Below are 23,025 nucleotides of genomic sequence, written 5' to 3'. Positions count from 1 at the left end.
TAGAGAATGCAGCACATGCCAGGCCCTGGGCTGAATACTCTATGTACAATATCCCACATCATTCTTCCAACAGCCAGTCACACAGGCATTCTCATGCCCATTTACAGGTGAGGAAACGGAGGCTTAGAGACATTAAGTAACTTGCCCAAGTTGCACTGGTAGTTCTCGGAGGTGTCAGGATCTGAATTCAATTCTGTCTTACTCCAAAGTCCATGCTGGTAACCACAGTGCCCCACTGCCTCTATAAGTGCCGTTGTAAACTGCTCTGTCAACAGAAGATAATTTTATTAGATACAGCTAATACACAGTACCATCCATTATTAGACAGATTTGACGGTACCAAAGATCACATCATTTACATATACAAAATGCAGGGTAATTAATTTACATAGAACCACAGGCTTTTACAGGCAAAAGAGACCTTTGAGATGATCTAGGCTTGTGGTTTTCAAACTCTGCTTCTCAGGGGCCCCATACCAAGCTCTGCTTTTATCTCTTTTAAAATTTATTATTATTTCCAAGTAGAATTTTGTCTGAAGAATGTTTCTAAGGCTTACTCTTTTCTGATTCACTCATTATCATTTTACAGTGGCTTTTTGGGAGGCATTTTCCTAAAGCCTTAAGAGATAAAGAGACTCAAGGTTTCCTGACGTCTGGTCCAGGTCTTTCTTTACTCCTCAGTCCTGTCTCTTGACACAATGTGTCCAATGTAGTAAAGAATTGAGAATATTAAAAAATTAATAATCAAGAGAGACTTTTTCAAAGAAATATCTTGAGAAGGCACACAGGTCTGCCTGATCTAAGCAAAGGCAGTGGAAAACTTAACCAGTAGAAAGTAATGAGCGTAGTAACAAAAATAATTTTAAAAGACTTGGAGAGGGTCTTGGAAATGATATCAGTGATTATTATGAAGTTGCCTCCTATGGGGGAGTAAGCAGAGAAATGCCGTCCCATGAGGCCCTTAAGTTCATTTGTTCATTCAACCACCATTTATGAAACATCTCCTGTATGCCAGGCAGAGGGACCACAAAGATGAGTAAGACAGTGTCCCTACACTCAAGAGGCTGACTAACTGGAGTAGGTTGGGTGTGGGGGTGAGGAGGCAGAGGTCTTATTTATGGAGTCCTCGGGTTGCTTTGAGAAGATACATCTTATCCTGCCATTGGTGGGGAGAGGGTGGTGGTGGCAAACCCTTCCTGGAAGATGTGACAGCTGAGAAGAATTCAAATTAGAGAAGACTGATGTCGGAGGACATTGTTCTGGCCTTCGGTAGAATAGAATTTAGTTTCTTTCTGCTTTTTCCGATGAGGCAAAGATAGGCCATCCAGCAAGTCCCCTTGACCATAAACCACAAATCGATCAAAGACCAAACCACATTGCCTCAGGGCTATTGCTAACTAGAAGTTTTGCTTTCAGTTACTAGAAATAGTTTCTTAAGATTATTTTTCCTCACAGAGATGAAAACAGCTATTCCTCAGAATCAGAGCTGGGTGGGTTTTTCCTCAGTGATCACTTAGATCGCACCTCCTTTGGATGATTTCTAAACAAGGGTTTGCTACGGAAGCCACAATACATATCCATCGGATACTTGACAAGAAATATGAAAATGAACTGTACTAGTTATGGGAAGCTAAATTACTGAACCAAGTGGGCCCTAAAATACAATGGCTGAAATCCAGTAGAAGTTTATCACTCATGAAACAGGGTGAGCATTCCAAGTCAGCAGCATCTCTCTTCCACCTGGAGAATCATGGGCCCAGGCTCCTGCATCTGAGATTCTGCTTCCCTAGGGCCTTGATGTCTCTCTGTGTCCAATTAGAGGAAAGGGAAAGGAAGTATGAATACTTTCTTAAAGAGCTACACCCAGGACTGGCACATATCATTTCCCTTCATATTTTATTGGCAAAAATTAGTCACTTGGCTACATATAGCTTAGGGACTGGTAGGAAATGTAGTTCCAGGCTGAGCAGCTGCTTCCAGCCACCACCCTATTGAAATAGACAAGGAAGATTTGCGGGGACAGCTACAGTCTTCATCACATAAACTAAGAGAAAGAAAATGGATAGTCGCAGAAGATCTGAGTTACAAAGTTACTAATGAGAATGTGTCTCAACTCCAGAGCATTTTATGGCTATTTGCTTGATGATATCGGTACCTGACCACGTGGACCCTTCTCAAAACTTTCAGATAGAAGCCTACTCATCAATGGAAAACATGAGGCCACAACCAGGTGATGGTATATTGCTTGTTTATTAAAAACTCTCATTAATTAAAAAAAACAAAAGAATCATACAACTAGATAGATAATATTAATAGCAGTAAATCATGGGAAATTGTCAGAATTTTCCAATCAGAGCAACTTACATCAACAAATATTTTTCAATACTTTAGGGATAATATTCTAAAAGACACAGTCATTTAAAAGTTAAAAAAATATGTATGCGTGTATGTATGTATACAATTAAGATTGAAATAGAAGTGTTATAGCACGATGATACTATTGATTGCCAAATGGATTGCACAGAAGAAAGTGAAGGTATGGTCAGAAGGCATAGAGAAAGCAGGACTTGAGCAAAGTCTTGAAGTGTGAGTGAAATGTCAATAGTCATAATGGATGGGAGGAGGGTATTACATGTATGAAAGTTCCTGAAGTAAAAAGAAAACGAGGCGTGTGTGAGGGACAGAGGGGAGACCATCATGGAAGAAGAAATGGATGACACTGACTCATTACAGTGGTGATTCTCCATGAACGAATGGGGTGAGGGTGAGAGAAATGGAAATTTAACCTTCTGGTCCATAGGTGGGAATGAGGCAGAAACTGGCGTGTGTAGCTTAAAAAGCCTCCTAAGTTATGCTGGCACATGTCTTCATTGAAACATTTTGAAATACCATTTAATATGTTATATTTAATTGTTTGTTGAAAATACTTGACTCTTTTTTGAGGCCTAGAGTAGACTTCAAGTTTTGAAGCAGCTGAAAAATCTTTCAGACTAAAATTAAGATGCCACTTAGCATGACCATGACTGGTATAATGCACATAATAAGTAGCCAATAGATTATTGAATTGATAAACTGATTGATAAACATCTTACATTCACAGAATAACCGTATGGTAGGAAGAATTCTAAAGATAGGCCCCAAGATTCCTGTCCCCTGGTTATTTAGTCATCACTAGTTTAGGTAATGCTGTGAAGAGATTTTGCACATATAATTGCAGTCCCAAGGTAGTTGACCTGAGGATACGGAGAGTTCTTTAAAAGCAGAGCTGGCCAGTAGCAGAAGAGAGCCTGGAAGGGCAAGAAGGACTCAACGTGCCATTGCTGACTTTGAAGATGGAATAGACCATGCGGGAAGGAATGTGGGTGGCCTCTAGGAGCAGAGAGTGCCCCCCAGATGACAATCAGCAGGAAATGGAGACCTCAGCTGCAACACGCTAGATCTACCAACAACCTGAATGAAGCTGGAAGCAGATTCTTTCCAAGAGCCTCCAGAAAAGAGCTCAGTCTGGCCAACACTTTGAGTTTGGCCTGGTGAGACTCTCAGCAGAGATCCCAGTTGAGCTGCCCAGACTTCAAGCCTACAGAACCAGGAGCTAATAAATGAATGTTGTTTTCAGCTGCTAAGTTCATGGTGCTCTGTTACATAGCAATAGAAAGCTAATATAAACGGATACCTGAATTTAATTTAAGCAGAGGCTGTATACTTTAAGGCTCGGTTCTAATCTTCTATGAAAACTTTCCTGATCACCCCAGAGTGATCCTTTTACCCCTCTAGTGCTACAGGACTTCGTTTTTATCGTTCTGGATTAGATATCATGTATTGCCTGGCGCTTTGTGGACTTGACCTTTCTTAAACCCCTAGATAGTAGGCTCCTTCTTGACAAGACTCTATAGTCTTTACAGTTTCTACTTCTAAGAGTATAGAATGTAGGAGGAGGTGACGGGTAAGCCTGATTTTCAAGAATTTTCTATCCACAAAAGCAAATCGACACGTTCTTGAGAAAGAGCAAGTGGCTATTGTTTTCTCTCAATAAATAAGAACCTGGGACAACATTCAATTTCTAAGATCAAGGTTACAGATCTCCTGTGAGTGCCAGCCTGACTGGGGAGCTATCACTACATAACAGGCAAACCAGAATGACTGGTCTGACTCATAAAGGCATAATTGAGACCCTTCCAGTTATGAGTCTGTTTTATTCTTAGTGCTGGTTATTACTCCATAACCGTGGCTTCATCCTATTCCTGTTTGCTGCTGAGGCTGTGGCCATGGCAGGGCATTAAGGCCTGGCTTACAAATTAATGATGTTCTTTTCTTAGGTAATGTTGTGAAAACAGTCCTACCAGCCTCCAGATGCAATATCCCTTATTTCTGAGAAACTTCTTAAAGTGCAAGTATTTCTAATACATGTCGGTTTTATTCCTTTTACCTTTCTGCAGGACCCATTATTGCAAATAACTTAAATTTTAAAAGTGCCCGGCACATTTTATACTCCTGGAAACTGATTCTGTAATGTGTTAGCCATGTGCTCACATAGTTCTGGAAGAAGGTGTTGAGGGCCTGCTCCAGGACTGAGAATCCTTCTTCCTTCCTCCATGGGTAGCAAAGGACGAATTATCCCCTGTTGCTGTGCCCTGCAGTGTTGGAAGCAGTGATCAGACAATCCCTGAAATAGAAGAGTTTTGCTTGGGACCAATGTTTAACCCAAGGTTAGAAAGCCTGGTTTTAGGAAACTGTCTTAGGACCTAATGATGATTTTATTTAAGTTTCAGAAGCTAAATCAAATGCAATTTTCTTTTTCTTATCTCCAGATGAAAAAGATTTTAAAATTTCCTAGCAATATATATATATATATATATATATATATTTTTTTTTAAAGATTTTATTTTTCTCCCCAAAGCCCCCCGGTACATAGTTGTGTATTCTTCGTTGTGGGTTCCTCTAGTTGTGGCATGTGGGACACTGCCTCAGCGTGGTCTGACGAGCAGTGCCATGTCCGCGCCCAGGATTCGAACTGACAAAACACTGGGCCGCCTGCAGCGGAGCGCGTGAACTTAACCACTCGGCCACGGGGCCAGCCCCAATATATATATTATTTTTCGGTGAGGAAGATTTGTCCTGAGCTAACATCTGTTACCAATCTTCCTCTTTTTGCTTGAGGAAGATTGTCACTGAGCTAACATCTATACCAATCTTCCTCTATTCCGTATATGGGATGCTGCCACAACATGGCACCGCCAGAGCGGTTTTTAGGTCCACACCTAGCATCCAAACCCACGAACCCAAGGCCACCAAAGTAGAGCATGTGAACTTAACCACTATGCCATTAGGCTGGCCTCTAAAATTTACTAGCAATATTTTTACCAGATTTCCTTGGTCTCACTGATGCTGCAATTGTCCTTTTATTTTTAGACTAACTATCTGTCCCTTTTCCAGTTTTGCAGTAATTCAGAAAGTATCCTTAACTCCTCCTGTTCAGCCACTCCCCTACACACACCACATTCAAGTCCAAATCCAGGCTATTCTATCTCCAAAATATCTTTCAGAACTATACTCATTTCTCCATCTTTTTCCTCACTGCCTTTGATAAGGTCCCCAGTCTCCCAGCTTTTCTCTCCTGCAAACTAGGCCTGGAATAACTTTTCTAAAACATCAATCTAGTCATGTCATTCACTGTTTTGCTTAAAATTCTCTGTCCCATTGCCATCAGGGTACACTTCAAACTCCTGAGCCAGGCTGATCGTGCCTTTGCCTCCTTCTCCAGCCTTATCTCCTGCCTTCACCCTCTTCCTTTACTTCTTCAGTGTTTCTCAAAGTGTAGTCCTTGGACCATCCCCAAGAAAATCACCACTTATTAAAACTCCAGAATCCTGGGTCCTGTTGAGGTCTGTAGAATCAGAAACTATGGGGCTATGGAACTGGAAATCTGCATTGCTAAGCTCTGGGGTGATTCTCAGGCAGTGTGGAAGTTTGATAACTGCCAGGAGCCTTTCCAAATGATTTCTTCAATGCCCCATATTCTCTCTTCTTCATGCCTTTCTTTGTGCTGTGTGTCCTGCACACACACCCACACCCACACCCCCACACCTTTCTCTGCCTGGCTGAGTTTGGGCGGTGCTTCTCGAATAGTTCTCAGTCCTCCTGAAGAGTCATCCATAGCAAGCCTTCCCTGACTCCCCTAGGCCGCTGAAGAGCTAGCCTCTGCATTGCCCTTAATGCACAGAATTGCATTTTGTTATTGTTGCTGCTATTTACTTTGTTGCACCGCCAGGTGAGCTGGTTACAAATAGGGACTCTTTCTTTCTTTCATCTCTGTCTCCAGAGCCCAGCAGAGTGCCAGGAAGGTAGTGGTCCCTAATAGGAATTTGTAAATGTGTGAATAAATTTAAAAATGCACAATTTTCAGATCTTATTAAGAAAACATAATCTGACTCAAGACGAAAACATTGAAAGGGATTCTTAAACTCAGGGAATTTTGCTTTTCTTTAGCAGACAGTCATTGGTTGTGACGCTCAGCATCAATGATTCCGATAGCTATCACTGGCAGGTTGCAGTCTTATAGATGAAAATGCCTGCTTCTCAGAATCTTTTATTTCTTCCTGATGATGTTCTGAGATCTGATGCACTGTGCTATAGGAAAGATAGATGGATCTGGGAGTTGAACAGTCCGGGTTCAAATCTCAGTTCTGCCAAATACTAGCTGTGTGACTTCAAGTAGGTTGTTTAACTTCTCTGAGTCCACTTCCTCGTTACATGAGTCAGGAAAGACTTTCTACACATGCACAGAGGGAATAATATATGTACTCACAGAGGGAAAATGGGATGTAATGAAGTAAAGTGTGTAAGGCATAGCAGGTAGTGAAAAAATGCTTATTCTTTCTCTTTTGTAGTAAGAAAGGAACTTAGATTGTTCTGAGTTTCTGTTGTATGCCAAGTATTTTATTAAATATCGGGGATGGAAGAAGAATGCAAAATATATATATAAAGAGAATATACCTTCTAATTCAAGAGATGGTGGTTTCAAAGAGCTTACAGTGTATTCAAGATTATAAATAAACTAATAAATCAACTTTATTAACTTTTATAGAAAAAAAAGAGAGGCCGGCCACGTGGTTGAGTGGTTAAGTTCGCGTGCTCCACTTCGGAGCCCAGTGTTCGCCAGTTTGGATCCTGGGAGCAGACCTACACACCACTCATCAAGCCATGCTGGAACAGCATCCCATATAGAATGACTTACAACTATGTACTGGGGCTTTGAGGAAGAAAAAAAAAAAGGAAGATTGGCAATAGATGTTAGCTCAGGGCCAATCTTCCTCACCATAAAAAGCATACCTGGGGCTGGCCCCATGGCCAAGTGGTTAAGTTAGTGCACTCTGCTTCAGCGGCCCAGGGTTTTGCCAGTTCAAATCCTGGGTGCAGACATGGCACCATTCATCAAGCCATGCTGAGGCAGCATCCCACGAGCCACAACTAGAAGGACCTATAACTAAAAATACAACTATGTACCAGGGGGCTTTGGGAGAAAAAGGAAAAATAAAACTTAAAAAAAAAAAAAGCATAACTTAAAAAAAAAAAGAACTCAGCTACAAGGAGATTGCTAGTTGTCCTCCAGAATCCATTCTTCCCTTATTCTACAGTGGCATAACCCCCAATTTATGTCAACTACGTGGCCACTTGGAGAAAAGATTACATTTCCCAGCCTCCCTCACCATTAGATGTGACCACGTGCCTGAGTTCTGCTCAGGCTGATGGAATATGAACAAATACAGCAGGAGAAAATTCCAGGAAGCGTCCTGAAAGAGAGGGAGCCTGCTTATCTCCTTCCATTTTTTCCTTTCTGCTGATGGACACGGACCTTGATAGTTGGAGCTGGAGAAGTGATCTTGGGCCATAGTGTAGAAGCTGCATATTGAGGATGGAGAAGCAGCAAAATTCAAGGAGCCTAGTCCCTGATGGCCTCATGATGCCATCCGACCAGCCCTAAACTGCTTATGTTTATTTGAGACACAGATAAACTTTAATTCACTGTTAGTAGAAGGGCCTTCCTTCCTTCACTGCTGAAGTTAATCCTAACTAATACAAACTAACACTAATTTACAAAACTTCAAGCTATCTTTAAGTTTCTAATGGAGAAAGGCTTATGTTATAATGATAACGGAAAACAATGCAGGGGATAAAATTGTGTATGCATACACACAGAAGATATATAGGGAGCAAATATGCCAAATTATTAATTTGTTGGTTTAGGATGATAGAATAATGGGTAGGTTTTTTTCCTGTTTCATATTTTTCTGCATTTCCTTAACTTTTTACTTAAAAAAATTGTATTTTCAATCTTTTTTTTGGTGGATATACATTTGAGCTCAATTGATAGCAACTACTACACACATCTAGTGTTTTTTATCATCTAACTTCAAAACTTTACATTATTTTTTGTCTCTGTAGGCGAGAATAGCATTGGGGTTAAGAGTTAGTCACTCCTGGGTTCAGCATCATTTTCTGGCTGTTTGAACTTGGGCAAGTTATTTCTCTGAGTCCCAGTTTCTTCGTCTGTAAACTGGGCATGATAACTTTACCTGTTTCATAGGATTATGGCCTGAATTTAATAAGGTAACGGCTATAAAATCACGTAGCACCATGCATATAGTAAGCGGTCAATCAACCCTACGTAATATTGTTATTATTTCTATTTCTATAATTTGTTAGAGTCTCCTCGCTGGCATTTTCATTACCCACATAATCTCAGTATTCTCTAGCTTGCTTCACTATGTATGCCCTTACTACTAGAAATTTAGTTTGTTGTCAATTTTTCTTTAGTAGATAAGATACCCTTGAATATCCAAAAGGGGAGGCTCTCCCAGTCAGGAGAGACATGGATAAAAGCTAAGATGACTATCTGTGATCTGACAATAGGAACAATACAGCATTTAAATCAGAACTGTTTTAGAAAAATTTGGAACATTATTATTGCTAACAATTTATCAAATGGTTACAAACAAATGGCATAGTGTCGCAATAAATGGTTATTAATTTATTTTGAATTGAAAATAGTTTTGATGGGAGCAAAAAATCCCTGTTTTCAGGGCCGGCCTGGCGGCATAGTGGTTGGGCTCACGTGTGCTGTTTCAGTGGCCTGGCGTTCGTAGGTTCGGATCCCAGGTGCAGACCTAGCACTGCTGGTCAAGCCATGCTGTGGCAGCATCTCATGTAAAATAGAGGAAGATTGCCACAGATGTTAGCTCAGAGACAATCTTCCCCAAGCAAAAAGAGGAAGACTGACAACAGATGTTAGCTCAGGGCCAATCTTCCTCATACACAAAAACAAAGGAAAAAAAAATAAACCCCATTTTCAGAGAAGAAGACAATGGGCTGAAGAAGCGTGTGTGTGTGTGTGTGTCTGTGTGTGTGGAAAGGGCGAAATGACTATTCAGGGAAGGTCTTGAGGGATAGTCTGAAGAGTTGAAATTTGATACAAAAAGTGTTCTGAAATAAATACAAATTCAAGAAGCGAGTTTTTCAGTTTTCCCTAGTGTTCCTCCTAGGCCAGTTAAGAGTTTATTTTCATTGGAAATTATATTTTAACAGAAGTGTAAAATAATACATGCTTAATGATGAAAGCAAAACCTTTTAAGAAATCTCAAGAGGGCTAAAAGTAACACAAAGAAAGAAATCCGAGTGTATTTTTTAAACAATGGAAAGAATTCCCATTTGTTTTTAAATACTAATAAAGCCCTGCTTTCCACAAAAAGATAAATAGATCTGTTACTACTCTTATTAAGAGACAATCGGATCACTGGGGAACTACACTTATTTGTTTTCACCAGATCCCAAAATAAATTAGTTTTGTGGCAGAGAAAATAGTGTTCACCCGGTATTCCATAGGCCTCGCTATATTTCTCAGCTTCCTTTGTTGTCAGGCTAGAGCTATGTAACTAGTCCTTCCCAGGAGACTGAACAGAAGTGCCGTGTACGTGCCCCTTCTGGTCTGATGTTGGAAGCAGTGGAGATGGAGCCACATATTGAAATAGTGATGTCACAAGAGATGGACTCTAGATTCCTGAATCACCAAATGAAGGAGACTTTCACCAACCTTCTTTGGACGTGAGTGAGCAAAAAATAAACTTTTGTGTTTATTTTTGTGTTAAGTCATTGTACTAGTTTGCTAGGGCTGCCATAATGAAATATCACACACTGAGTGGCTTAAACTATAGACATTTATTTTTTCACAGTTCTAGAAGCTAGAAGTCTAAGCTAAAGTATCCAGCAGGTTTGGTTTTCTCTGAGGCCTCTCTTCTTGGCTTGCAGATGGCCACCTACTTGCTGTGTTCTCATATGACCTTTTCTCTGTGTGGGCACATCCCTGGGGGCCCTGCCTCTTCTTGTAAAAACATCAGTCATGTTGGATCAGGGCCCCATCCTAATGCTCTCTTTTAACTTAAACATCTCTTTAAAGACTGTCTCCAAAATGGTACCTCCCGAGGTACTGGGGGTTGGGACTTCAGTATATGAATTTTGAGGGGACACAATTCAGCCTCTAACAGTCACTGAGATTTTGAGATTTGTTTTGTTAGCACAGCATGGCATTGCTTATCCTGACCAATACAGTTTTCCTGGGAACAGAAATGAAGATGTGTTTGTTTTGAACATACAAATCTATGTTTACATATGAGGATGTGTGTGTGTGATGTGCAGAGTGTTACAGCCTGTGAATGAGTTATAAGATACCAGAATATTGTTCCCTTCATCCTTGAGATAGCTGAGTAGGTCCTGGGGGGTGGGAGTCTGTTCAACTTAGGTCATGAGCAGCCCCCTCTGTTCATCCAGTGTACTAAACCAATGTTATCTTCTAGGTGTGCAATGGTTTTAAAAGATCCAAAAGTACTTTTATTCACTGTGAATAATTATATATCATGTCAACGTATATATTTTATTAATTTCCCCCATTTTATGGAATATAGGGAAAATTTATTGATAACTTAAGTGCCAAGCACTGTTCTAATATATAAAACTCTACATGAGTTATATATATTACTCATTATATTCTCAAAATAGCCCTACAAAATGGGTACTATTAATATTCCATCTTACAGATGAGGAGACTGAGGCACAGATGGGTTAAAGACTTGCCCAAGTTTCCACAGATGGTAAATAGTGGAGCCAGAATTTGAACTTAGGCAGCATGACTCTAGTCTTTCTGGATCAGCACTTAGAGCCATTGCCAATTTTAAGCAAAAAAAATTTTTAGTGAATGAATTTCATGGTTGGGTTTTGTGATTTGCTTTTTCCCCTTATGTGTGACATGCAGTGGTTGAGTCAAGTTTCTTCTTTGATGCCTCTGAAGAGTGATTGTTTTGATTTGAAACAAAATAAAACCCTTGCTCTGGAAATGAAGTAAAGCAAAATATGAGTAAACACAGTGTGAGCTGAGGATCAATGCCGTAATTCTAATCAGTTCAAGTCAGCAAAGATTTTGTTGAGTAACTACTATGTACTAGGCTCTGTGTTGTAAGCTGGGAATACAGTAGAGAAGATGACACTGTCCCTTGTCTAATAGGACCAAGTCACCGTTACAGAGGGGTTTATGGTATTTTCCTTAGGCGTGTTAGTGAAGAAAAAAGGTTAAGAACTATGGTGGTTTAGTTGTATACTGAGTTACTAAGGAGATACTTAGAAATTAAAACTGAGAATTTAAAAATATTTATTCATTCACTTAAAGTAATAATAAACCCAATGTTTATTATGTTTGTTTATGAAAATAATTATTTCTAAGACAAAAAAAAATTTGGTGAGAATAGTGGTATTGGTTTGGTTTTTTTTTGGCTAATCTCCATAATGCTTAATAGAAACAGATTCTCATATTTGCTTCTGCATTTAATCTGTTGCAATATGTTGTTTGGGTTGAAAAACATGGAGAAAATCTGCCCTCACAGAGATAGTTGGAAAAATAGGAGAATTTTAATAGTCTTTTCAGATGATTATGGATATTCTTCTTTGGTATTACACTAAAATTTGACAAGTTGTAGTTTCTTTTTTTCTTTTTTTTACCAAGAAAGATTCTCCCTGAGCTAACATCTGTGCCGGTCTTCCTCTGTGTTGGATGTGGGCCGCTGCCACAGCATGTCTTTCATGAGCGGTGTGTAGGTCCGCACCCAGGATCTGAACCTGGGCAGCTGAAGTGGAGCATGCTGAACTTAACCACTAGGCCATGGGGCCAGTCCTGACAAGTTGTAGTTTCTTAAAAGTTAGTTGCAGTCTGAGAGCTGACTTTTTCATACTCTGTTACATTAAAATCAATTTATCTATCTTGTGCTTTGAATGGGTTTTTTGCCCATGCGTGATTTTATAACATCATGCATTGTTCACTGAGATATGCAGAGCTTCCAGACGCTGACATGTATCATTAGACAAAACCAAAAATATTCACATTCATTAATATCACCACCCATCTTGTTGGAAAGGTCTTTAAATACTGGGAAGCTGTCAAGTGCACAGTGGCAGATACAAGGCTCCTAAAATTCCAATTTTCACATGAAAGCTCAAATTTTATCACTGGTAACAAATACTGTCAATGGTTTTCCTTGAAGTGACAGGCCCACTTTGTTCATTTTTGAGAAAATGTGTCCCAGATACCCAAGTCTGAATCACTGTAATTTGTCTACCAGTCATTCTTTTAAGTCAAAATGGGGTTCCATGAAAAAAGCAGTTAGCTCGGCCTGTAACTCAAAGACCGAGTGCTGTTCCCCGACATCGCCCCTATTTTAGTATGCAGCACGGTGGCATTGTATATATACTTCCCATTCCATCACACAGATCGCGAAAGACGTGGACTCAAGGGTCAAGACTGAACAAAATGAAGAATTTTTGTTGTTTCACCAAGGACATTCTTAAGTGAAATTGGTATCTTAAATTTAATTTTTCTATTTATTTCTTTACTCACTGCTGGTACTGGCAGTGAACAATATAATGGCTATTATTACAGGTTGGTGCAACTGCTTTCACTTATGCTGAGGTGCCAGCAGTTTTACCCACCACAGCTTCTGTGCCATCAGTGCAAATGTCAACAATGAAAAAGGCAAATAATGCCTTAGTATTATCAGGAAAATAGTTTTGACCTCATGGACCTCCTGAAAGAGTTTGAGTGACCCCCAGAGAGAAGCGGACCAAACTTGGAGAAACACTATCACAGAAAATAGCCACATTTCCTCACAAAGAACCTTGGATATCTGAAATGGAATGCTGGAGTCGATCACTGCTTATGATATATGCCCTTTTAATAGGGTAACTACTATAAAAATCACAGAATGAGAAAACAAAAGGATGTAGTACTAATTTAGCTTTTCTAATAAATGTGCTTAAAAATAAACTTAGAGTCAAAAGTTTAGAGACTTTAAAGTTAGATTCATTATTTATATTTTTGTTTTCAAGCATTAGAAGATCTAGTAATGGGATAGCTTTCTCTCTCTTGTTACTTGTTATCTAAAAAATAATTATATTAAAGGGAAAGGATCTGAATAGATATTTCTCCAAAGAAGATATACAAATGGCCAATATGAATATGAAAATGTTAACATCATTAGTCATCAGGGATATGCAAATCAAAACCACATTGAGATACCACTTTACATCCACTAGGATGGCTAGAAATCAAAAAGCCAGATAACAAGTATTGGTGAGGAGGAGAAATCAGAACCCTCATACAGTGCTGGCGGGAATGTAAAATGGTCCAGCTACTTTGAAAAACAGTTTGGCAGTTCCTCAAACAGTTAAACAGAGTTAACGTATGATCCAGCAATTCCACCCAAGAGAAGTGAAAACATATATCTACACAGAAACTTGTATATGAATGTTCATGGCAGTATTAATTATATCAGCCAAAAGGTGAAAACAACCCAATGTCCATCAGTAGACAAATGGAGAAAGAAATGTGGTATATCGCTACAATGGAATATTATTTGACCATAAAAAAGGAATGAAGTAGTGATACATCCAACAACGTGGATCAACCTTGAAAACATTATGCTAACTGAAAGAAGCCAATCACAAAAAACCACATATTCTATGATTCCACTCATATGAAAGTCCAGAATAGGGAAATCTATAGAGACAGAATGTTGATTAGTGGTTACTTGAGGTGGAGGTGGGGGATGGGTGTGAGAAATATGTGGTGGTAGGGGAGTGATAGCTAAAAGATAAGGAGTTTGTTCTTGAGATGATGAAAATGTTCTAAAATGACTGTAGTGATGGTTGGACATAGCCGTGAATATACTAAAAGCCATTGAATTGTACACTTTAAATGGGAGAGAGAAATGTAGATTAGAGATTAGAGAGAATTTCATAGATGGGGAGACTGAAGCCCCAGAGAGAGAGAGATGATTGACCTAAAGTCACACAAAAGCTGCGACAAGAACCCAGGTTTCTGGTTCCTGCAGTAGACTGTGTTTCATCCCCCAGAGCAGTGTTACAATACCCCTTTCACTTCTGAGAAGAAAATTCCAATGATCATACTAAATGCATTCAAACTTGGAGTCAACCTAAGAAGTGAAAAGAAAGTATCTACAAGAAAAGTACTCTATCTACAATTCTGCTCTGAACAATGTCACCCTTTGTGGAAAGAAAAGGGAAACTGAACAGAGTAAGAGAGGAGAAACAGAATTCACCTTCTTGCTTTAAACACTAAGCCATTTATGGGCGGGCTTATAAGTAGTACACCAGTTGCATAGGCTTTTGCCAACTCTTTAAAAATAGCTAGTCATGAAAATGGTAAATAAAAAAGGTAGCACAAACATTTTGGTAGATCCACTGGGCTAGTAAATATCATACCCATTCATGGTCAAACTTGTAGCAAACAGCCTGGTGCTTTTCTCACAAAGGCTTTGCTTCCAATGCTAGTCAGCGCTAGGCAGAACTAGAGCCACGCCCCTGATTTGTCTAACACTTTGAGTTTCAACTTGCTTTTACATAGTATCATGTCTGATGCTCAGAACAACCCTATAAAATCAATAGGGTAGGTATTAGCCCCATTTTGCAGATATGAAACTATTTTTAGGTAAGTAGGACAAGGTATTATCATCCTCATTTTATGAATGAGGAGTCTTATTTACACAAGCAGTACGATATAAATAGCTGCAAGAGAGAACTTAAACTAGAGGCTGGTACGTGAAACGTTGGGAACTATTTAGAAATGGAGAAGAAGGAAACAGAGTGTGCCGTTGGAATACTCACAGAAGTAATGATTTATTGCTGCTTTATGTTTATAACACTTCCACAAACTCCTTTTAGACAGATCAGACCCTGGACCTGCAAGCCCTGGTATGCTTTAGAATGATTGACAGTGCTGCCTCCTGGCACAGCTCCAGACGATAACATTCACATGGAGGTGACACATCCCCATAGCATTACATATGAGTGGTGGGTGTTCCCTGGAATTAACATAGCAGATTCTTGGCCCTAAATCAGAGATGCTACCTAGGTATCACCGACATGAATGAGGCTAATTTAAGGCCCATCACAAATCCCACCTCCTCCGTGAAATCTTCCTGGATAACTTCTGTCCTAACAGTGCATTATATGTATCATGTATTTTGGTAATTTTTTTACATTCCATTTTAACTGTAATTTATCTTTATATATTATTCTTCTATGTTTCATTAAGTATTTGTTTCCTTAAGTATTTGACTCATATAACTTACCACTTCCAAAAGATTGTAAGTCTTTTCCACTTTTTCCACTATTTTCCACTTCTTTATGCTCCAAATTTTCTTATGCAGTGTTAAGCATAGTAGTCAGTAATTCAATTGAATTAGTCAGTTTGCCTTCAATAACTTGAATCAGTTGGTATTGTAAGTGCAGTAAAAGAGTATAAGTAAATCTAGAAATATATCAGTTATTCCATGAATAATAGTTCCCTTTGAATTTACCAACTTACTTCTATTTCGTGTATGTGGTTTTTTGATGTTGGGATTATTGTCTTTAATCTTTGTCCTCTATTTGATGAATCATATGGACAAACAAATTGGAATTCTGTTTGCTAACCTATCAAGTTTCAAGAGCAACTGCTGGCAGAACAAATGCCCAGTCATTTGAACTGTTAAACGATAAACTGAAGCATATCAAAATTTTTAGGAGTTTATTTGAGCAAAACTCCATTTAAATTGTGGAGGGCTAAACTGGAAAGTACTCCAACCAAAGGAGCTGGGGAGAGATTTTATAGAGAAGAAGCAGAAACAAAGCAAGAAAATTATTTGATTGGCTATAGCTTAAGCAGTTGCCTTATTTGGGAAAGCCTAGTTGGCTGTTTGCAACTGGTTGTCCTTAGGTTTTGATTTCTTAACTTTGAGGCATTTACAGGCCTAGGTTTTGATTTGCTTACAGAATGCCACCAAGGCATTAGAGCCGCTTCAGTCTAATGACCTCCTTGTTTAATTAATTTAACAATTGCTGCACCCCAGGACCTGCTGTATGTAGCTCATAATTCCAAATAGTTAATCTAAAAGTCAGGGCTTTACTGAAAAGCCTCAATTAATTTAAAACAACTATTTTTTAAAAGTGTATCAGGTAGGCATTGACTCCAGCTGCATGCAATAAAAACTTGACTATAGTAGTAGCTTAACCAAATAGGATTTTAATGTTTCCAAATAGCAAGAAGACTAGGAGCAGCTAGGGTTGTCAGCTTTACCAAATAAAAATACCGAGCATCTCATTAAATTTGAATTTCAGATAAATGATTTTTCAGTATAAGTCTGTCCCATGAACAAATTTAACTGGGCAACCTGTATTTTACTTGGCAGTCACAGAATCAGGCTATCCAGGGCTGGCACAGCTGCTCAAGGATGTCAGCAAGCTCCTTCTAGCATCCTATCCTACAATCCTTTTTTTGTGGCTTCTGTCCTCATGGTTGCAAGATGAATGCTCTACCTGGAGGCGTCAAATCCGTGTTCTAGGCAGGAAGAACGGGAGAAAGAAAAATGAGAAAGACAGTAGTCCTAAGCCAGCTAACCTTGACCCTTGGACTCAGGAAAACAATAGCTTCTATGGAACCTCCATCTAATAGTTACATCTGCTTACAGTTTATCTGCCAGAACTGGGTTGCCTGGCTAACCCTAGCTGCAAAGGTGACCAGGGAGGTGAATATTTTTAATTGGGTGCTCTGCCACTCTGAACAAATTGGATTTCTGTTAGGAAGGAAGAAGAGAAAACTTGGGATAGGCAGCTTGCAATATCTGCAATGAAAGGTAAAAGTAATTTTCTATTTTATTTTTATTTTTCTTTCTTTCTTTATTCATTTATTTCTTTATTTATTTATTTGGTGAGGAAGCTTGGCCTAGAGCTAACATCTGTTGCCAATCTTCTTGTTTTTGTTTTTTCTCCCCAAAGCCCCAGTACATAGTTGTATATCCTAGCTGTAAGTCCTTCTGGTTCTCCTATGTGGGATGCCACCTCAGCATGGCTTGATGAGCAGTGTGGAGGTCCATGCCCAGGATCCACACCAGCAAACCCAGGGCTGCTGAAGCAGAGCGCATGAACTTAACCACTACACTACAGGGCCTGCTGCCCAATGTTTTTATTTTTATCACACAAATATGCATCGTGAATTTGGAAGGTGAAAGAAGCTCAAAAGATAGAATTTCCCATCGTTAGTCTTAACCATCCTTAGGGTCTTCTACCTTCCTGAGAAATTATTGCCCATAGTTTTAAGGATAGCCTTAACTCTAGAAAATTAGTGGGGAAAGCTAAAGATACTGCTGGTAGGTACAACCCCAAAATGGAAATGGGGTCCCTAGAACCATACCCCAAAGGCTATCACCAGGAAAGCATGTCTCTCAGGCAGAAGATGCATAATGATTATGTTAATTTACTGAGTCTATTAAAAGAAATTCAGCTAAGATATCAATAGTGAATCCTACTTCCATAGGCCAAAAACTCTTAGACCTGATAAAACTAATGTCCTCTCATCCAACACAATTTTACAATGCAGTTTTCTCTCTGATCTGAAAGTATTATGTGCATGATTTTCCCACCAAGAGACAGTTAACTATCACCTGACGTTGACACCTCTCTCAACTTCTGCAAATAATTAGCATCAAATTATTTCTTTTCTTGCGAAAATTGAAAAGGAAATTATTAACAAATGGTACCCAATTACAAGATTTTTTTCTATTCAGTAGCGGTTTTACAAACACTATTGGTTCTTTTCTTGTGGTTAAACCAGCAGGAGTTTCACAATTCTGATGGGACATTTTCAGTCAATAACAAAACCAGTAGTTCATCTAATCTGAGATTATCAAAAGCAGTGTCACCTGGTGACCTTAGCCAGGTTCAGTTTTCTGTACCAGTAGAGAAGCATATGTAAAATAAGAATATAATTTTCACCACGACTAATGCATTTCCAATAATTATTACTGTAAAGAAAAACAGGAATTTCGTTTTACTAAGCTTTATTTCATTTTGTTTTGTTTTCACAACTTGGTTGCCTGTCTGTCTTGATTAAAGTAATACTTATTTGATTTCTAGTTGAAATAAAAGATTTATGTCTAACTGAACGAGCAGCATAATTATTTTGTCAGGGAATAATGAAAATGAACATTTCCTCAATTTTTTGGAGTGGTGTAGTTTATGCAAGCTCTACAGAAGATATCATTCAGATAAGGTCACACCAAATAGAAGTTTTGCTCATTGAATTAAAAATAGATCAGCTCAGTGACTCAGCAGGTAGCTTATTGCAGTTGCCTACTGAGAACATCCTAATTCTCCCTTGTACTACATCACGATGAGGTACTCACGTGGCTTTATGGGGATTAGCTTATTCAGCTATTAGAAATAAGATCACAGTATATCTAGGACGTTCTGTGAGACACAACAGCACAAAGTATTATGAGTCAAATTATGGTTAAGTATAGGTAAGCATATATTCAACACAACTATTTAAATTCCTTTTACTGAAAGTTATCATGGGTCAAATTCTGGTTAAGTAAGCACATATTCGAAGATTTAAGTTCCTTTTAGTAAATATATAGTAATGCGGCTAAACTGAAAGTGAATGGTGGAATCAGGTTACACAGAGTACTGGACTGTGCTCTGATTTTTAGAGCATTCCGTGAGTCTTTCTACCTGACTTTCCCTCCCCCAGCCATATGGGAAACCTCAGGGGGCCCTTTAATGTGTTTCCGCTTTTCATTATTTACTTTCAGGCAGTGACCAAGCCACCTCTAGCCCCAGAGCAATCAGCAACGGTCTTTCAAATGGAGTTGGTAGTTCTCCTGAAAGGGGACATGAGGATTGGGAGGCCTCCCTTCCCCCAAAATAGCTCCCTCCAAATCCTTGGCAATTGATAAGGAAACACTTTAAGCTAGTATCTCCCATTGATCTATATTAATATATCCAGCATCTACTTGAAAATCATCCTGGTACACCCCCATGTATTGGCTGCTGGAGAAACAAAGATGAGTAAAACTAGATCTTGATCCTCCAAGAGCTCCATTTAGCTCCTGATTTATCAGATCCCTGAGAACATAAATAGATAAGTCAATTATGATGTGAGGAAAAGGAAAGTAGGAAGGGGCGAAGGTGGGAGAATGAGGTCTTGCACGGCCCTGTGCTGGAGTCAGCCAGGGGAACAGGCCCAGGAGAAAGGGCAGCTTGACGGCTCTGGGGTCTTTGGGGGGAGGGAAAAATCAGTGCAGAGTCTCTGAGAGCCGCAGAAAACAAGTTTCATTCTAGCCGAAATTTGGCCTAGATCTAACCTTGGGAAGACTGCCTGGTTCAGCCCATTCCTCTCTTAGGTTGGACCCTCAACAGAACAGAGGTAGCTCTAATTTGTCTGTTTTCCCTTATGGTGGCTATTTTTTATTTCCAGAATCGCTGGATTTACCACAGCCTCCCTACACTCCCAGTCAGGTGGGGACCTTTCTTCTCTTCTAAAGTTATTGATAGCGAAAAGTTAAGGAAGACTTCATTGATAAAGGCTTAACATGAGATCCCTGCTCCTAATAATTGCATTTTAACCCAGGAGTCTGGGATGCTCTTAACATTGTCCAAATCAGGCCACTAAACTCCAATCTAATGCCAATCTCTAAGGTTAACTTAAAAGGTGTTACATTAATCAAACAAGGAGGCCATTAGACTGAGGTGGTTCTAATGCTGTGGCGGTGTACGTAAGCAAACCAGAATCTAAGCCAGTAAATGCCTGAAGGTTACAAAATTGAAACCTATGGGCAACCAATCACAAACAGCCATCTAGGCTTTAAGCTATAGTCAATAATTTCCTTACTTTGCTTCCGCCTTTTCTCTATGAAAGTCATTCCCCGAGCTGCTGTGGGTGGACTGTTCCTAACTACCTTCTGGTTTGGTGCTGACTGATTCCAACTGATTTTTCCTCAAATAAACTCTTAAAGTTTTAAATATGCTTCAGTTTATCTTTTAACAAAGGTGAATCTCTCGCAATATCTCAGTATCTCTGTCCTAGGACTCATAGTTTTGCTTATTTTGTTGTATGTTCCCTACCCTTGTAAATGGGTTTCCATTCGTTTCTTCAGAATGAATGCTATTTTTTTGTCAATTAGTAACCCCAATCAGAGCATTTAAAAAAATTTATATTTCCCCTAAGAGCAGAGCTGTTAAAAAAAAAAGAAAAAGGTGGATTGATAATTTTCTAAGCATTATTTCAAGGTTTATCTAGCTAGCCTGCTTGGGGGCCAGTATTAAGGCAGATTTGAATATATCCTCTACTCACATATTACTTGGAACGTGAATGTTCTGCCAAGAGGCAGAGACTCATCTATTATCTTTGGGCCCCAGCACGTGGCTCAACAGCTTAACAGTTGCTCCCAAGTTCTTGGAACTGAAAGTTGTCAATCATTTCACAATATTTACCGAATCCTTCTTGGCAAAGGGATTGTGAGTTTATATAAAGAGAGTTTACGTCAGTCCGAGAAAAGAACTTGAAAAAATTTACAAAGCTACATAAATACAAACAAATGGAGCAAAAATATAGTGTATAAAGTCAGTCTGAGAATATTGACCGATCTTAAACTGGAACAAGGGTGAGGGCAAATAAAAGATTTTCTCTCTGCTGAAAATGAGCCAAGAGACTTTACCCTTCTTCTCCCTTTTCTTCCTGAATTTCTCCCTCTGTTCTTGTCAAATGTATGTAAATCTTTGTAATGGCTAAATAAGCCTCTGGGCAGTCTCACAACCCAGGAATGTTTCCTCAAGGGCCTGGGAGCCATCTCTTTGAAGTATAATCATCGAGGAAGATAAAGCTCAGTCTCCCAAGTTTCCTGGGAGGTGATGGGTCTAACTTGTCACCTGACTCCAAATTGCAAAACCTACTTAATGTGTTGAAAGGGTCATATCCACTTAGCTATAGAAAAGAGTGAGATTCCCCTGTCTTTGCCATCCCAGTAGCAGGATACCTCTGTCCCACATCTATTCTGGTTTAATGCTTATTCAAATTTCAGATTCCTCTTTATTTTTCTACCTTTGCGGAGAGCTTTTCTCAGTTGAGAGGAGATTTTGTTTTTAAATTATATTTCCCCAAGACAAGCATGGGCTGAGCTTTCTGGCGGCTGAGATATTGATGCCTGGTGGGTTTCAATCATGACCTTAATCTTCTGTTTTCCTAGCATAGTGATCAAGAATATGGATACTGGAGTCAAAATGCTTACCTTCAGGTCCTGGCTCTGTCCGTGATTCACCAGCAGTGTGACCTTGTGCCAGTCAATTGGAAATTACACTGAACTTCCCCCAAGTCTAAATTTCCTCATCAACCTTTCTAAGCTTCAGTTTCCTCACGTCTAAAATGGTGAATGATGAATCAGCCCTACCTGAACCTCAAGGAAAGGGTCTCCCACAATGAAGAGAGGCTCTGTTGCTGGAAGATGTAGAAAGGAATCCTGGGCAGCCCATAAAAACTGGTGTCCAGACCATTGTTAATCTACCGCTAAACTCCTTGAGGGAGGGGGCTATGTCTTCACTTTATAGCTTCAGTGCCCAACGTCATACCCAATACTTAATAGTTGCTCAATAAATGTTTGTTGAATGAGTAAACAAGGAATGAATAAATCTCATAAGCAAAGTTTCAGGGTCACAAAGCTGAAACGAGGATATAGAGAGTTACAGTGGGAAACATAATTGAGATGGAGCTTAGGGCCCTATCGTAGGGAGGCTTAACTGCCAAGCTGAGGAATTTGTGCATTACTTTGTAGGCGGTAGGGAACCTCTAAAAGTTTATGGGCAGAGAAATAATATGATCGGAGCTAAACCTTAAGAAGAGTAAACCAGTAGCTATGTCCAGAACCAACTGGTGATGGGACTCCTACTTGCTGGGAAGATGTTTCTAATAGAAGGCTGTGGCAATCATTTAGGTTTGACTGTGATTCTCAACTGGGGGTGGTTTTGCCCCTCAGGGGACGTTTGACAATGTCTGGAGACATATTTGATTTTCATAACTGAGGGGGTGTTACTGGCATTTGGTGGGTAGAGGCCAAGGATGCTGCTAATCATCCAACAATGCACAGGACAGCCCCCACAACAAAGAATTATCCAGTCAAAAATGTCACCAGTGTCCTGCTTGAGAAACTCTGAGTTAGAAGTGATTAGAATACATAACAAGAAAGGAAAGAATGGGGCAGACATGAGTGGCCCTGGGGAAGTGGAATACATAGAATTTTGAAAAGAATTGAATCGATAAGGCAGAGGAGAAGGTGGGATTTTAAAAAACATTCCAAGGTGTAAAGCAGATAACTGGGAAGATGGTGATGTCAGGAACAGAGAAGTCAGAAGAGGGGGCAAATTTTAAGAGAGAATAATACATTTGTTTTGAGTTTGAGATATTTTGAGTTTGAGACCTTAACTCAGCCCAATTCCAGATGTAGTTGAAAATGTACTCATAGAGCCTAGCAAGAGGCTAAGAGCAGAGTTACAGATTTTAGAAGAGTTCTTGGTTAGAGGAAGGAGAGCAGGTGAAAGTGCTGAAAAAGAGCAAAGGGAAGAGGTCTGAGATGAGAATTCTGAAAGACTGGGAGAAAAATG

At 39.5% G+C, this 23,025-nt stretch overlaps 1 long non-coding RNA gene across 1 annotated transcript in view; it reads right to left on the bottom strand.

The window, feature by feature from the left end:
* LOC138917702 (uncharacterized) overlaps window positions 1-23,025 on the bottom strand; it is a 65,238-nt gene that overhangs the window by 16,682 nt on the left and 25,531 nt on the right. Inside the window, exon 2 of the long non-coding RNA XR_011426102.1 lies at window positions 146-265. This is a non-coding gene — a long non-coding RNA (uncharacterized lncRNA). The remainder of the gene's footprint in view (window positions 1-145; window positions 266-23,025) is intronic.

Source organism: Equus caballus, chromosome 15, assembly GCF_041296265.1.
Source record: "Equus caballus isolate H_3958 breed thoroughbred chromosome 15, TB-T2T, whole genome shotgun sequence".
Taxonomy (NCBI): Eukaryota; Metazoa; Chordata; class Mammalia; order Perissodactyla; family Equidae; genus Equus; species Equus caballus.
Note: the sequence above shows the minus strand (reverse complement) of the source record. Positions and strands in the feature narration are given on the sequence as shown.